Consider the following 16,923-nt stretch of genomic DNA (forward strand, 5'->3'; position numbering starts at 1 on the left):
AGGAGGGAGAATATGGATTGTAAGAGTGGTGACAATAATCATTTGCATTAGACATGTGTAATAAACCTCGAAAGCCGTAGTTAAAAAGAAAAGACAGAAAGTATAAACTTGTTATTAAGATTCTTATTAATTTGGGGTCTACAAAAGTCATAGTATCAGTCTGGCTCTGAGACCGATTCAGAACCCTACTCTTCTCCCTGTAGTCAGAGCAAAGGTGCTAAGGTAGGAAGAAGGAAGGAGACAGGGGAGGTGGTACTGGTGAACAGATACCCTTTTTTTCAGCAAACACTAAACTTACATTTTAAAGAGCACTCTATAAATGGGGCACCTAAAAAAACAAAACGATCTCCTAAATAAGGCAGAGTCCCTGAAAATGCAAGTGTGCAGAACTAGCACTAATCAAGACAATGTAATTATCTAAAAAAATCCACAGTAAAAATGTTCTTTCATGTAACAGTCACAGAAAAGGCGGCCACCATGAAATCGAGCTTCCCTTACAGAGAGAATAAAGGTGGTAAAGGGGCAGGGAGAAAACTCTGGAGAGCAACACTAGTTCTGCCAGGAAACCATGGCAGGTATGTAACCCTGCCCATGTCCTCATCTATAACCCAAGGACAACCAACTCAAGGTGCTGAGAAGGTGAAATGAAGTGTATCCTACATTAAGCAATGAACCTAGAGCATGGCCGACCTGTAACACAGGACAGCAAGGAATCCAAGGTGACTGTTATAAAAAAAGACTACACGTAGAAGTACACAGTTCAGAGAACTGAGCTCACAACTGCGATGAAATTACCTTATTGTCGCAACCCAAGGACAAGTTTGATCCACAGAACATACCTTCTATTGTGTGACCTCCATCGTGTGACTCATTGAAAACATCACAAAACAGAAATCATTAAGGAAAGTGTAACAAGACACTGCCCAGCCACCAAACACTGTACCAGAAACAACATCATCAGTAAAATATGTGCAAATGTATTCTAACTTTGGCATGACTCTGAGATTCTAACCAATGAATCACTAGTGAGCAAGCCCAGAATGATGTAACGACATAGCAGGCAATAGACATTTACATACTATTAACATAGCAGATAATTAGCATTTAACTAGTGCTTATGTATATTGCTATTTTAAGCTTTTTGTGTGTATTTATTCATTTAATTCTTGCAAAACACCAGGAGATAAATGCTATCTGCTATCCCCTTTGCACACAGAAGGAACAAAGGCAGTCCTAGTATAAACTGAGGCAATCTAATTCCAACGTCTACACTTCCCACCTTCAAGGCCTTACATTTTAAGTCTATGTATAAACAGTGAAAGAACTCCAACACATTGCCCCCTCCAAAAAAAAACCATGTTACACAAAAACATGTATGATACATATTCACCCCCCCCCCCAACAGAGCGGGGGAACTCCACAGGCAGTGGCTGACCAGGCCTGGTGTTTCATCCTGTTGGGTGCTGAGTGGCTTGGGCAGGCTATGTAGGCTTCAGGGCTCTGGTGCACTCAGTGGGTTAGCTGGATAATAGTGGTACCTACCCTCAAAGGACTACTGTGAGAAGTAACTGATGTGTGTGGGTGTAAAGCATTTTGGTGCCTATCACCTACTGAGACTGAATTTATGTTCGTCAATATTACATATGAATAAAGAGATGATCCAGAAGAATGATCAATAAAACAAATAGTGGTTAGGGTCTGACTCAGATTTTACATGAGTTTCCGCGTCCCTATTACAACTTATTTTACTGCTTGAAATTTTCTATGTAAGTATGGCTTTTTTAAAAAGTAAAACAAACAAACAAACAAACAAAAAACAAAGGTGTTTATATCTGAGGGAGGAATAAAAGTCTCACTTTGGATAAGAAGCACATTTTGAGATAACAGGACTCAGGAAAGAAAGTAAATAAATAAGGCTTCTAGTTGAAATTTTTGCATTCAAAAGTAAGTGCAGTTTTGAAAGATATGGAAAACAGTGAAAGGTACAAGGGGCTGTGAGCTAGTACAATGCAAAAGAGTAAGGAAATGGGACCAGCCGATGTGTGAAGCAGACAAGTCTTTAGATTGAACAGGTACAAACCTGCATCTTTAAGTCATGCTATTTCACCAGAGAGGTGGTATTTTTCCCCCCTCCTTTAAAATTTCAGTATAGTTAACATGCAGTTTAATATTAGTTTCAGGTGTACAATATAGTGATGCAACATTTCCATACATCGCCCAGTGCTCGTGATGACAAATGTACTCCTTAATCCCCATCACCTATTTTACCCATCCTCCCATCCACTTCCCCTCTGGTAACCATTACTTTGTTGTCTATAATTAAGAGTCTGTTTCTTGATTTATTTCTTTTTTCCCCTTTGCTGTTTTGTTTCTTAAATTCCACGAGTGAAACCATATGGCATTTGTCTTTTGCTAACTTACTTTGCTTAGCATAATACACTCTAGCTCCAACCATGTTGTTGCAAATGGCAAGATTTCATTTTTATGGCTAGGTAATACTCCATTGTGTGTGTGTGTACATGTGTGTGCGTGTGTATACACACACCACATCTATATCCATTCATCTATCGATGGGACACTTAGGCGACTTCCATAATTTGGTCTACTGTAAACAATGCTTCTATAAACACAGGGGTGCGTGTATCCCTTTGACTTAATGCTTTTGTATGTTTTGGGTAAATAGCCAGTATGTGATTACTGGATCATAGGGTTGTTCTATTTTTGAGAAGCCTCCATACTGTTTTCCATAGTGCCTGTACCAGTTTTCTTTCCCACCAATAGTGCAAGAGGGTTCCTTTTCCTCCATATCCTTACCAACATCTGTTGATTTTTCTCCAACTAAGCAGACTTCCCAGTGGTTGAGAAAGGAACTGCCAAGAATCTAGCCCCACATTAAAGGATGTAGGATAGCCAAAGACAAAATTATCATGACTACCCTTGTCAGAAAAGAGTTTCTCTTTCAAACCGTAATAGCTTGACTTTTCCAATTGGTGTAAAAGGCATGTCAAATGTTTACCTGCTCCAAAACTGAGCACCCAATACTCCCTGGACCTCCATGTTCTCCAGCAGCAGCCTCCCCTCTCCAAGCTCTCAACTTGGTCACCAATTCCTCTTTGGCTGGTACCATCCTCAGCTCTTTTCTTCCACACCACTTCCAGTCATTTCAGAATCCAAGCACCTCTCAATGTTCCCATGGCCATCATCCATATCCACGTTATCACTTGTCTTTCTGGTTCTGCCCTTGACACCCTTCAGGTTACCAAGCTTAAGCCCTCTGATGGAGCCCCCTCACTCCTCTCCTGACACCAGGCTCTTGGCTCCTCCCACACATCAGGCATTTTCTCATTCAGGGCCTTTGCACTTGCTGTTGCTGCTGCCTGTAAAGTCCCTTCCTTGAATATCTGACAGTTAACTTCCTCACCTCCTTTAGGTCTTTACTCAAAAGTCACCTTCTCAATGAATTTAATACCCAGCTAGGCTCCTAAAATTTCAAACTGTATCTCAACACTTCATAACCCCTCCCTTTATTTTTTCTCCTTAGCATTTATCACAACCTGACATACTACATATTATATTTTATAACCTTGTTTGTGGCTTATCTGCTCTACAGAAGGCAAGAATTTTTATTTGGTTCACTGCTATTCCCTGACGCTCTTTGGATATCTGTTCGTGAGCACAAAGGATGCGTGCTCAGCCAGCTTGTGAGATTCCTACAACCTATACGAATAATGTGGTTCAGATCTCAGTACTTTTAATCTGCCAGAAATTAAGTTGTAACTCTCTTCTTCTAACTGCCTAAGGGAAACATGCGGCCAGGCCCAACCTGTCCTTCTTAGCAACAAATGGACAGTGAGCATAAAAGCTATGTCTCAATAGGAGACACTCCAACATTGAACTTTACTGTGATAAAGCAAGGGTTCTAAAACTTGGCAAAATTGAGAGCTATATTTTTTCTAATTGCCGGTGGAGACTCATTAGTATGTCATAAAATCAATTCCATTGATGACCTTTTATAAAATGAACCAGAACAGAACAGAGTACATTACACACAGTAAGGGTAATGTTCTTTGAAACTTTACATTTTATATACTTACGTATGTGTATAATAGATGGTGATATAAAATGTAGCTCTAACTGCGAGTTGTGGTCAAGAAAATTTCTGAGAAAAAGGGTGCATAAATAACTTTCAGAGGGGTTTGTGACTTCTCTGGCTCTGCCCCAAAGGGGAAAAAAAAGCTACGAGGAAAAACTCTGAGTGTGCTATGTGCGATTTTCCAGATGGGAGAGTCCATGGTCTTTTGGGATATTCCAGAAGGGATCTACAGCTTAAATAAGTTAAAAACGATTGAGATAAGAGGACATTAACAGAGAAAAGGGTTAGATTTTTGGCTTTGCCTGTTACTTTCCTGAGAATCCATTATGGATTAATTTATGTAAACCATCCTTCAATCTATCTATATAGTCAATCTAAAATCCATGAAATAATTATTTTCTTTTATTTAATCCTAAACCAGCCTTGTTTGGACACAGACTAGGTCTAGAATTCCAATGCTTGTAAGTAAGTTCACGTTTATCCTATCCATGTATGCAACCATGTATGCAACCAGATCTGGTCAAATTCCATCCTGAGCCTTGACTCTCTATAGAAGTCTTCACTGGCGGTTATCAGGAGCCTCATTAGACTCCTTCTCCTTAATCTTAGCTCACTCTTAACACAAGTGACCAAAAGAGGACTGGGCAAACATAAGCCAGTGTGGGTGCTTCAGACATACCTCCCTGCTACAAACACTCTGAGGGTAAGCCGATTTGGGAGGTGATAACCTCTTGGGACAGTCTTCCCTGTACTGCCACTGAGAGGCCAGAACTTACGTTTTCAGTAGATACATGCTAAATGGAACAAGCAGTCACTTGCCAGTCCTGGAACTTTTCTACCCACAGAGGGCCATGAGAGTGCCTGGCATTTTATCCCAGGGAACTAAGCTTCTCACTATGTGAGAACACTTACCATATTGGAAGACTTGGTGTGTATTTATTCTTTAGTAACACATCTAAAATTTTTTTTTAGCGTTTATTAATTTTTAAGACACAGAGAGAGACAGAGGACGAGTGGGGGACCGGAGAGACAGGGAGACACAGAATCTGAAGCAGGCTCCAGGCTCTGAGCTGTCAGCAGAGAGCCCGAGTGGGGCTTGAGCCCACGAACTGCAAGATCATGACCTGAGCCAAAGTCGGATGCTTAACCAACTAACCCACCCAGGTGCCCCAATTCTCTCTCTGGTAACTTCTAAAATGAGAGCACAGATATAGGGCTCCTAGCTGAATAAGGGTCATGTCACCTCTTCATTGGAAATAATTCATTAGGTGCCTATGGGGTACACAAAATTCCTTGCAATGTGAAGAACTTTCAAGTTAACTCTGTGATATTTGGTGGTAAATACATAATGAAATACCACATTGTATCAAATCACATAAATAGAATGACGTGAGCTGGGGATGCTGAGTTTTTAAGAAAATTGGCATAACAAGGAAACACATCTTGCAGAAGACAAGCTCCGAGCTACACCTGCAAGACAGCGGTCCTTTGGAGTAAATAAGAGTCCAAGTGACAATTCCAGTGAGAAGAACCGGAAATTAATCTGTTCAAATGTGTATCAAGGGTCTTATGTACTGGGTTAAAACACCTTATTTGCTGGCTGGAGGAGCTGGGCTGCAGAGAAGGGGAAGGCAGAGCTTTGCTCTCCAGTGAACTACTGTGGGAGACCATGTGCACACAGTTGGCTGCAACCAAGGGAGACACTTCAGGGGCATACTGAGAACAGAAAGACCTTGCTCTGAGAATCAGGAAAACACACTCCCAGAAGGTGCCCATCTGTGCCGAGTTTAAAAAAAAAAAAATAAAAGTGGGAGAAGGATTCCAAGGATTAGAAACCAGGTGTGCAATAGCACAGGAGTGAGCATCAAGCAGAGGTTCTGAGAACTGCACACTGCTCTGTTCTGCAGCCATACACTCTGTGAGTAGACAGGCCTATGGTTGGCTCATGGGACACACCTTGAAGGACCAGTGTGCCAGGCAAAAGAGGCTGGACTTTATTCTGTAAGAAAAGGTGTTATTTGCCTTTAGAAAAATCCCTCTGGAAGGAATATGGATATTAAAAGAAGAAAGGCTGGAGGCAGAGAATCAGTACCCTAATCAAGAAGGACTTGAAGGAAGAGAGCAGTCAAGCTTACTAGAGACACAATTCCAGGGATACTTTAGAGCTATCTTTGGTATGACACAGGGGCAGGGGGAGTTGATGTGAACTGACCTGCGCTGGTAACAAGTGCTTTGGTTGCTCTGATGCTAGAAGCCTGGATTCAGATGCAGGTTCTGCCACACACCAGCTAGCTTGGGAGAAGTCATATTACCCTTTCTTAACCTCTCTGAGGTCTGGTGTGCTCATTTTACAGAGGAATCCAAAAGTACCCATCCTCAGGGCTGGTATGAAGTTTGAATGTGGCAGTGCTTTTAAAGTATGAAGCAGTACCTGACATACAGTTAAGTGCTCAGTAATGGTCATCTACAATTACTGTCTGCAGTTATGTTGGGGAAATATGGGGGGGCCTTACTGTGCCAAAATGCAAGAAAGAACTCAAAGACTAATGAGGGGGTGGGGGCAGATGTCAAAAGAACAAAGAAACCCACGAGGAAGTTCCAGCTGGCTGAAAATTGGACAATCTAAGCAAAAAAGAATGACCATCAGAATCATGGAGTAAAAATCCAAAGCCCACAATAATGGAAAAATTTTAAGCCTGCACTTATCATCAATGAAGCTCACTTTTACACCAAATCTAAACTTAGAAAGAAGTTTAAATAAAACGTGGTAAAAAGAATTAAGCCCTGCCCTTACCAGGAAGAATAGTACATCACTCTAACTGGTGAGAGAGAAAGCTCTTCTTTACAAAATAATTCTACCCACTAAATAGAGAAGAAAGGACAGAATTAGGAAGTCATTATACGTCAGCACCCACTGAAGATTCAGCAAGGACCATCAGTGGATGCCAAATTCACAGGTTGAAACATTGACGGAAATGGGCTGTCTGCCTGGTGCCAAGTACATTCCTGCCAGGTTATGTACTAAGAGCAGAAGGGAATGCATCCCTTTCTCAATGGAGACACCACCAGCTAAGCCATCAAGGTCAGCATCTACCAGCAGGGCAACTGGTCACTGGGGGCCTGGTAACCGGATGTCATAGCACAGAGCAGCTAGCCTTTAGCCCAAACTTCCAATTTACAGGAAATACAAGAGGTAAACAAATGAGTTATAAAACACTATCAGCAAACAATCAGATAAATCCAGGAGGCAAGACATTGAATAAGAAACAGGCCCAGGCATCTCAAAAAGTCAGTGTAAAAGCAAATAAGGAAAAGTAAGGAGGACTCTTCTAGAAAAGGGTATAATATAGCACCCTGTGTTCATCAGTACTACTACCACCACAGCTCGAGTCTAACATCTCAGTCACTGGCGAGTGGTTTGAGCACTGTCTGCCCTGGTATCAGACCGTTCTCTAAATGCAACTGTTAGTCTCTCACGGTTAAACATGAAGAATGATGGCTATACGGATCTACTGAAACAAGGCTGAGAGAGCCTGAATATATGCAGAGCCACATTCCCAGGCCCGTCAGTATCAGTGCCCGCCCAGAGGCCGGTGGATGCAAAGTGTCAGCAAAGGCAAAGTTACACAGGGATTACCATTTCCTGCTTGGGTCTGGGGGTGGCGGGTGCTTCTACCTTCCCAAAGACCCCTGTTAGCGAGAGACAAACCCCAGGGTCTAGCTTCCTGCACCCACCAGGCAGGAGGAAGTGCCACGAATCTTGCAGGCCACACTGAAGACGTGGCAGAGGCCCCCTTCTCACCACAGGGAGAACTAAACCCTTCCAAGGGCAGGGACTGCAATATGGCGAATTGCTCGCACTTTGAAGAAAAACCTTCAGGTGCATCAATAATGATAGCAAATAATCATCATGCACTTCATGTATCTATGTGCGAGCACTAAGTCTTGAACCACCTCACTGACGTCCTACAACCCTGTTATGTCCATTTCACAGATGAGGAAACTAAAAACACCAGGAAGCTGGGTGACTTGCTAGCATTACAGACTTCGCAACAGAGCTCGCAAGCGCTGGCCCTGTATTACCTTCTCACAAACGTGATGTCCTCTGGCTTTGAAAGTGAGCCACAAATCACCTGTAAGAACTATGCCCACCCACCCAATAAGTACAGCCATTGTCACTCATGGATGAGTGACACCCTTTACCTCCCCCAAAACGGGATGTCAGCCTTTTGTGCGAGTCAGTGAGGGGACGTTGCTGGTTGCTCGACATCTTAGTAAAGGCCTGAAGATTAAATCACAGAATCTAGTCAGTCAGTCTTCACCAGCCAACGATCCTAGTACACGGCTGATCTTAACAAGACATTGTGACAATCTCTGATACCTATTATTTTCCCCTGGTAATCATAAGCTTTTTCTTTTTTTCTTCAGCCAGCAAGTTTTTCTAGTTGTTCAGTTAAGAACTCTGTATTGCTTGATAATGTAAATTATTCATTTTTTCAAATAACATTTTAACTCTTGATAATTTTTTATGTTTCCAAATTATTTGTATCCCTCCCACACCTCTCTCCCAAACGGAGAACTATTTACCCCGTTTACCAGTCAGCATTTCATCAACACAGCTAAATTCCAGTGTGCCATTTTCACAACCTGCTTTCAATTATCAAATGACATATTTCTATTTCCTGATCTACACTGTCATCACAAAACTGATTATATTCATTGTTCTTACTGAACACCATTATAAATCTAGAGCCACAGCAGAATTTTTATAAGGAAAGGAATATAAGAAACTCCATGAATACTTTTAAAATGGAAGCTTACAAAACAAAAGCAATGACTATTTTAAGTGGTCCCAAGACCAATTAATGGGTAAATGAAACCACACTGAGTTTCCTATCATAGCTTTTACTAAAATACAAACTTTTCTGGCTAATTAGCAAAAGGTCACCAATCTAACATTTTTAATAAAATATAATATATAATAGCAATTGCTAGAGGTACTAAATGCTACCTCTCTTCAACTACACCTCAACTAGGATAAGGGTAGAGATTTCTCTATTTAAAACCTAGCTATATCACTAGTGCCTAGCACAAGGACACTCGTAATTATCTGCTGAATTAATCACAATAATGGCATCAGACTTACTGCATTATTGTAAGGATTCAATAAGCTAATACTAAAAAAAAGTTAACAGTTATCATTATGTGAACTACTTATAAGGCCTTTTCACTAATAATATTCCCTTTATCCACACAATCTAGTAAAGTAGGTTGAACATGTATTATTTCACCAATTTATTCATAAGAATATGGGTTTAGAGTTAAATGATGGACCTGAAGTCACCCAGTTGGACTACCCTGTTTTGTCCCTTCCTCCCAAGTCCTATGTATCCCCTCCTTTCCCTGCCTTTTTAAAAAAATATTTTATTTTTTAAAAACATTTATTTATTTTGAGAGAGAGAAAGCATGTGGAAGTGGGGGAGGGGTAGAGAGAGGGAGAGAGAATCCCAAGCAGCCTCCATGTAGGGCTTGATCCCACAAATCCCGAGATCATGACCTGAGCTGAAATCAAGAGTTGGATGCTTAACTGACTGAGCTACCCAGGTGTCCCTAAAGATTTTAAGTAATCTCTACACCTAACATGGGACTTGAACTCACAACCCTAAGATCAAGAGCCACATGCTCTATCAACTGAGCCAGCTAGGCATCCTGCCCCTTCCCTGCTTTTGTTTTCTCCTGAGCTCTCAGCACCCTATGGCATGTTTTTCATCCCGATCCTGTGGGGTCTACACCTGAGCTTCACGAGGGCAGGGAGTTCATCTGTTTTGTTTCTTGCTGTATACCTTGAACTTTTAAATGTCTAGCATATAGCAGAGGCAAAAATCATAGGAATTATCTAACTGATTAAACTTGATGGGAGGGACTTTGTTCTGGCACGACCAGGTTTACCATTTGTGGGAAATTTTATATTAAAAAAAAAAAATAAATGAAGTTCTTTGAACAGTAAAGTTTACGTTCAAAAGCACAGATGTGAGAAAGAAAATAAGAACACTTATTTAAACAACTGCCCCAAATAAATTAGTAACATACCATGCAGAGAGTACTTAGGATTGTTGAGGATCTTTGAAAAAACATACTGCATAAATAGCATGCTGCTCAGTATTGACCTCACTTTCTGTAGCTTCCTGTTTATAATTCTGTTACCCTCAAAAAGCACTTGTACCTGACAGATAATCATGAATATATGCTTCCACCAAGACTCATTTTGTCAAAAATCAGCATTATCTGTTTTAGTAATTGACCTATCACTCTCCATTTTTAATAAACTTCAGTTCTATTACAAAGCCCACTCACCCATAAAGTGGTGCTTTACCTAACTGTTGATTTTCAGAAATACTAATACATGCCTAGGGGAATTCAAAGAAGAGATTATGGAGTAAGGCAAACAGTTTTATCTAGATGACCCCTAATAATCAGGATAAGACCACTTTTCTAAGGTAAACATGATTAAATTTAAAATTTGATCAATAAAAAAAGTATGGACATAAATTAATGACAACCAGGATGTAACAGATTAAAGTACTATGTTTTTAATCTCTGAGGTTACACAAAGAAATGTTCAGGGGAATTAGTCAAATATTAACAAAGTAAACAATAAGCTTCAAATATCCTATTTATGTAATAATCTCCTGCCCCTGGCCTCCCTCACCTTCACAAAAGAATGGGGCAAACTGCACTGGTGCCCTAAAGATTTCACAGTAAAGTCTCAAAGTAACCGTCTCACACTCTGTCATCCATACAATTGAGGCTTAGACCCTCAACATTTAATGCATCCTAAAAATCAAATGAAAACTAAAACACAAAGCAGCGGGAGGATATAAATAGCCACAACTAAAACTGCCCTGCGCTATTTATATACTCTCCAAGAAGAATTCTTCTCCTGATCAAAATATTTGCCTTTTCATTGACTTGAATAGAAAATTCAGGCCCGCCACTCATGATGCAAATGCCTTTCTGCTGGGAAGACCTTTATTGTTGTCATTCTAAACAAGAAGCTGCACATTGTTCTTACAGACTTGCTCATTTATGCATCCGTCAAAAAGAGAACATTCTCAAAACTGTACCAGGAGGCATTAATCTAGCTGTAAGTACCAGCAACCGATTTCAAACTGATTAAGAAAGGATACCATAGGTAATTCTTTTGAAAAATTTTCACAAAACTCTCCAACTTCTGTAAAAATTTGCCAGTAGGAAAAATCTAAAGCATTAAAGAATCAATTTGCTATACTCAAGCTTTACCATAAAGCTCATTTATTCATTAAATATTGAGTGCCTACTATTTGTCAGTAAGTGTTAGAGACCGTGGAAGATCATACACCCACCCTACTCCCCAATCAAAAAAATGCTATCTTAGATTCCTTTTTTTTCCTGGAGAAAGCCTACCAAATTTCAAGGAATATTAGGTAATCATGGTTGAATTTTAGGGAACTTCAAAATTTATAAGCAGAAGCATAAATAAGTAACAGAAATTTAAACACTGGTGGTTCACCAGATCTCCACAAGAACTTAATTCAAAGTGTGAGATATGCCCCACTGGCAGGAACTCTCAGGAAAGCTTTAGCAGACACTCTCCAACCATCCTGACATGCAGAAAAACCTGGAGAACTCCTGCTGACAGCTCCTGTGCTATCCCACACAGCTGGAGGCTTCCAGCATCTTCCAGCCTTCCCTGTTGAGCCCTATCCTGGTTGTAGAAAGATATAGTTGCTATTATATTAAAACAAAAGTTTTTTTAAATTTTATTTTAGAGAGAGAGCATGAGCTGGGGGGGGGGAGAGTGAGTGCATGCATTGGGGAGATGGAGAAAGAGAGAGAGAGAGAGAGAGAGAGAGAGAGAGAGAGAGAGAGAGAGAGAAAGAGAAAGAGGAAGAGGAAGAGAAAGAACCCCAAGCAGGCTCCATGCTCAACACAGAGCCAGATGTGGCACTTGATCTCATGACCTTGGGATCATGACCTGAGCTGAAATCAAGAGTTGGACGCTCAACACTCTGAGCCAGCCACCCAGGCATCCCTTTTTAAAAATTTTTAAAAATTTTATTTCAGAGAGCTCAAGCAGGGGAGAGGGACAGGCTATTATATTTTAAAATAAAGCAGTGGCTGTTAACATTTAAGGATGTTCTTCTGCTCTAAAGCAGTTTTTAAACTCTAAAATTAATAATCACCACCACACTAATTAATTGTGGAGAAAACTGAAGTTTTAAAGGCAGAACTTGATAAGCACAATGAGCTACATGAAGTGACTACACAAATCCTACTCTGATTCACTTTAACTCGGAGCTCATGACAAGAGGAACAATGGAAAGATCCTTACCTTGAACTTAATACCTATTAATAATCACTAAACAGTCACGGTGAGTTTTAGGTGTCAGGGTAAGAATACAGAAGTGATTTGAGACCAAGACCCCACTATCACAAGATGCTTAGACTGGAGAAAAATGGAATCAAAAAGCAATAAATATAATTTCAACTCAAAGGTGGCTTATGGAAGAATGTGGAAAAAGATGTTCAGGTCCATGAAATAGGACTCAGGGAACTCCAACAGCCGGGTGTGTCAGACAGTGAAACTGGAGGGGATGGGAGGTAAAGACCTAAGAGACCAATAACGGCCTCAATTTCCCATGTGCTAGCATTTCCCCAAGGGGTCCTGAATCTATGTCTCTGGGACAAGAACCCTAACACACAGAAGATTCTGGTGCACACAGTCACTGAAGGATCTTTAGTGACATTCATGGATAGTCAACGCTAGGTTTTTTTTTTTGTTTTTTTTTTTTTTTTAATTTTTTTTTCCAACGTTTATTTCTTTTTGGGACAGAGAGAGACAGAGCATGAACGGGGGAGGGGCAGAGAGAGAGGGAGACACAGAATCAGAAACAGGCTCCAGGCTCTGAGCCATCAGCCCAGAGCCCGACGCGGGGCTCGAACTCACGGACCGCGAGATCGTGACCTGGCTGAAGTCGGACGCTTAACCAACTGCGCCACCCAGGCGCCCCATTAAGCATGGGAGAGATAGATGTGATTGGGCTTGGGTCTTATTAGTTTGCATGGCTAGGTTGCATAAAAGTAAGGTATGAAATAAGAAGAGGGACCTAAGTGGAGGTGAGACTGTCACCGAACCCTATTAGGAAGCTATTTTGCTGACCAAATTACGAAAAGAGAACCATCCAAGTTACAGAAAAGCTTAATTTTATGTATTGAAATAGGAGAACCATATGTTCCAGTCTGCTTAAGACAGTCTTAGCTTATGCTTCATATCTCAGTGTCCAATCTGGTTTTGCATGTGTCCATTTCTCATTTTTAATTAAGTATTATGCCTCACCATGACATTAAAATAAGCCAGTTCCGGTTAAATGTACCTCTATTTTCCAGATCTTCCTTCTGCTACAAACTTATCTGGTAGTGTGCAAAACATATGTGCAGTGAACAGACGTCCCACTTTACCATGTGGTTATATCTGAAAGTCAACCAGCGGTAAATCACCTATTTTCCAGACCCTTTCCAGGTCTACATACAAAGCACTCACTGATGGAACAAGGTACGTTAGTGTTATGACTCCTGTACATGAAGTATGTGCAAAAGATTTACATATAGACCGTAGTCTGATATTGTTAAAATGATTTTGGCATTCACTAAATGGTGTAGACAACTTTTGATTTTATCGCTTTGGTTACTTTTCTTTTGCAATAAACCATTCTCTTAGCAATACACTAAAAATTAAATATAGATTTAATAAAAAGATTACATAAGTGTTGAATTTCTACTTCTTAAGAAAGTTAACGATGAGTGTGTAATTTGCAAATATTTGCCCACATCTACCATGCTTCATGGAATGCCACAGCCACTTAACTAAACCAATAAACACCAGAAGACATGTGCTCAACAAACACTGGCATCCACTTTAAAAGCTATTTGTTTTTTTTATTTAAGAAAAGAGTGCCAATCAGGAGTGCAGCTACAGAAGAATTTCCATTTACACAATGACAGCATGTATGTTTCTTTCTGAGGCATGACTTTTCATTTAGATCAAACACATATTCTAATTAATTGTGTCCATTTTCCCCTAAATTTTCTCCCGGACATGTAAAACTTGACAACAGCCATTAAACGTTGGCTCATTTAAAAGCTATGGGAGGACTTCACAAGCAGTTAGTGCCAGGTTTCACACAGAAAAACAATTTCATTAGTTCTATTTTTTTTTTCATCCTATTCATGGAACAAAGGTCAGCAGAGTATGACTTGTAGGCCAAATCCAGCCTGCCACCTCTTCTGTCATGGCCTGCAGGATAAAGATGGTCTTTTCAGTTCTCAGTGGCTGGAAAAAAGTCAAAAGAGGAATAATAATTTGTGATATATGAAAAGCATATGGAATTCACATTCTGATGAACATAAAGTCTTACTGGGACCCAGTCCTGCTCATTTGTTTATACATCATCTGTAGTTACTGAGAGGTTACAGCTGCAGACCTGAGTAGTTGCAGCAGATGCCTGGCCCTACAAAGTATAAACTCTTTACTATCTGGCCCTGTAGAGAAGAAAAGGTTTGCTGAATTTTACCTTAGAAGAGTGAACATCTGATACTATTGTGAACAATACCGTAAAAGCTCCATGTAGAACAATTTTATGATTTTAATATGAATACAGATTTTTGTATACACCCAGTGAAAACAAATTTCTAAAAGGCTGAAGTTGAATTTAAAAACACTTCAGCATGGCAACATGCATTCTCTTTTTGCTGCTCACTTGCTTAAGCCTTTAAGAAACCACCTTAAAAATCTGTCCAAGTATTGCAAAAATGATTTAGACTTTTTTTTTTTTTTTGGTAAGAATACAAAATTTTGGTTGCATTATGTTCAAATTCAGCTGGATAAGTTTGGTCAAAATTTTCAACAAACAGAATTTTTTTAAAGTAAGCTTCTGAAGATTTTGGAAAACTTCAATTACTGAAATCAAAACTTGCAAATAAGATAATGAATTAACCCCTATAAAAAAAAGCAAGCAGGAGGGTGCCTGGGTCACTCAGTGGGTTAAGTGTCAGCCTCTTGATTTTGGCTCAGGTCATGATCTCACAGGTTTGTGAGTTTGAGCCCTGCATCAGACTACACACTGTTGGTGTGAAGCCCGCTTGGGATTCTCTCTTCCTCTCTGCTTCTCCCCTGCTCACAAACTCTCTCAGAATAAATAAATTTAAAAAAAATTAAAAAAAATTACTGAACAAGAGCATTCTGAATAGAGGTAAAAGAACCTGACCCCATTCACAATTGCACCAAGAATCATAAAACACCTAGGAATAAACCTAACCAAAGATGTAAAAGAAAACTACAGAAAGCTTATGAAGGAAATTGAAGAAGATATAAAGAAATGGAAAAACATTCCCTGCTCATGGATTGTAAGAATAAATATTGTTAAAATGTCAATACTACCCGGGGCGCCTGGGTGGCGCAGTCGGTTAAGCGTCCGACTTCAGCCAGGTCACGATCTCGCGGTCCATGAGTTCGAGCCCCGCGTCGGGCTCTGGGCTGATGGCTCAGAGCCTGGAGCCTGTTTCCGATTCTGTGTCTCCCTCTCTCTCTGCCCCTCACCCGTTCATGCTCTGTCTCTGTCTGTCCCAAAAATAAATAAACGTTGAAAAAAAAAATTAAAAAAAAAAAATGTCAATACTACCCAAAGCTTTCTACACATTCAATGCAATCCCAATCAAAATTGCACCAGCATTCTTCTCGAAACTAGAACAAGCAATCCTAAAATTTGTATGGAACCACAAAAGACCCCGAATAGCCAAAGTAATTTTGAAGAAGAAGACCAAAGCGGGAGGCATCACAATTCCAGACTTTATCCTCTACTACAAAGCTGTAATCATCAAGACAGCATGGTATTGGCACAAAAACAGACACATAGACCAATGGAAAAGAATAGAGACTCCAGAATTAGACCCACAAAAGTATGGCCAACTCATCTTTGACAAAGCAGGAAAGAATATCCAATGGAAAAAAGACAGTCTCTTTAACAAATGGTGCTGGGAGAACTGGACAGCAACATGCAGAAGGTTGAAACTAGACCACTTTCTCACACCATTCACAAAAATAAACTCAAAATGGATAAAGGACCTGAATGTGAGACAGGAAACCATCAAAACCCTAGAGGAGAAAGCAGGAAAAAACCTCTCTGACCTCAGCTGCAGCAATTTCTTACTTGACACATCCCAAGGGCAAGGGAATTAAAAGCAAAGATGAACTACTGGGACCTCATGAAGATAAAAGCTTCTACACAGCAAAGGAAACAATCAACAAAACTAAAAGGCAACTGATGGAATGGGAAAAGATATTTGCAAATGACATATCAGACAAAGGGCTAGTATCCAAAATCTATAAAGAACTCACCAAACTCCACACCCAAAAAACAAATAATCCAGTGAAGAAATGGGCGGAAGACATGAACAGACACTTCTCTAAAGAAGACATCCAGATGGCCAACAGGCACATGAAAAGATGCTCAACATCGCTCATCAGGGAAATACAAATCAAAACCACACTGAGATACCACCTCACGCTGGTCAGACTGGCTAATATGAACAAATCAGGAGACTATAGATGCTGGAGAGGATGTGGAGAAATGGGAACCCTCTTGCACTGTTGGTGGGAATGCAAACTGGTGCAGCCACTCTGGAAAACAGTGTGGAGGTTCCTCAAAAAATTAAAAATAGATCTACCCTATGACCCAGCAATAGCACTGCTAGAAATTTACCCAAGGGATACCGGAGTGCTGATGCATAGGGGC

At 40.3% G+C, this 16,923-nt stretch overlaps 1 protein-coding gene and 1 long non-coding RNA gene across 7 annotated transcripts in view; both read right to left on the reverse strand.

Annotated features, from left to right (window-relative positions):
* Positions 1 to 16,923, reverse strand: part of CDYL (chromodomain Y like) — a 239,741-nt gene that overhangs the window by 113,387 nt on the left and 109,431 nt on the right. The window lies entirely within an intron of this gene.
* Positions 14,048 to 15,630, reverse strand: LOC123385314. The gene is made up of 2 exons (XR_006597587.1): positions 15,570 to 15,630; positions 14,048 to 14,462 (listed from the first exon to the last, which is right to left on the reverse strand). It is a non-coding gene; the product is annotated as an uncharacterized LOC123385314 (long non-coding RNA).

Source organism: Felis catus, chromosome B2, assembly GCF_018350175.1.
Source record: "Felis catus isolate Fca126 chromosome B2, F.catus_Fca126_mat1.0, whole genome shotgun sequence".
Classification (NCBI taxonomy): domain Eukaryota; kingdom Metazoa; phylum Chordata; class Mammalia; order Carnivora; family Felidae; genus Felis; species Felis catus.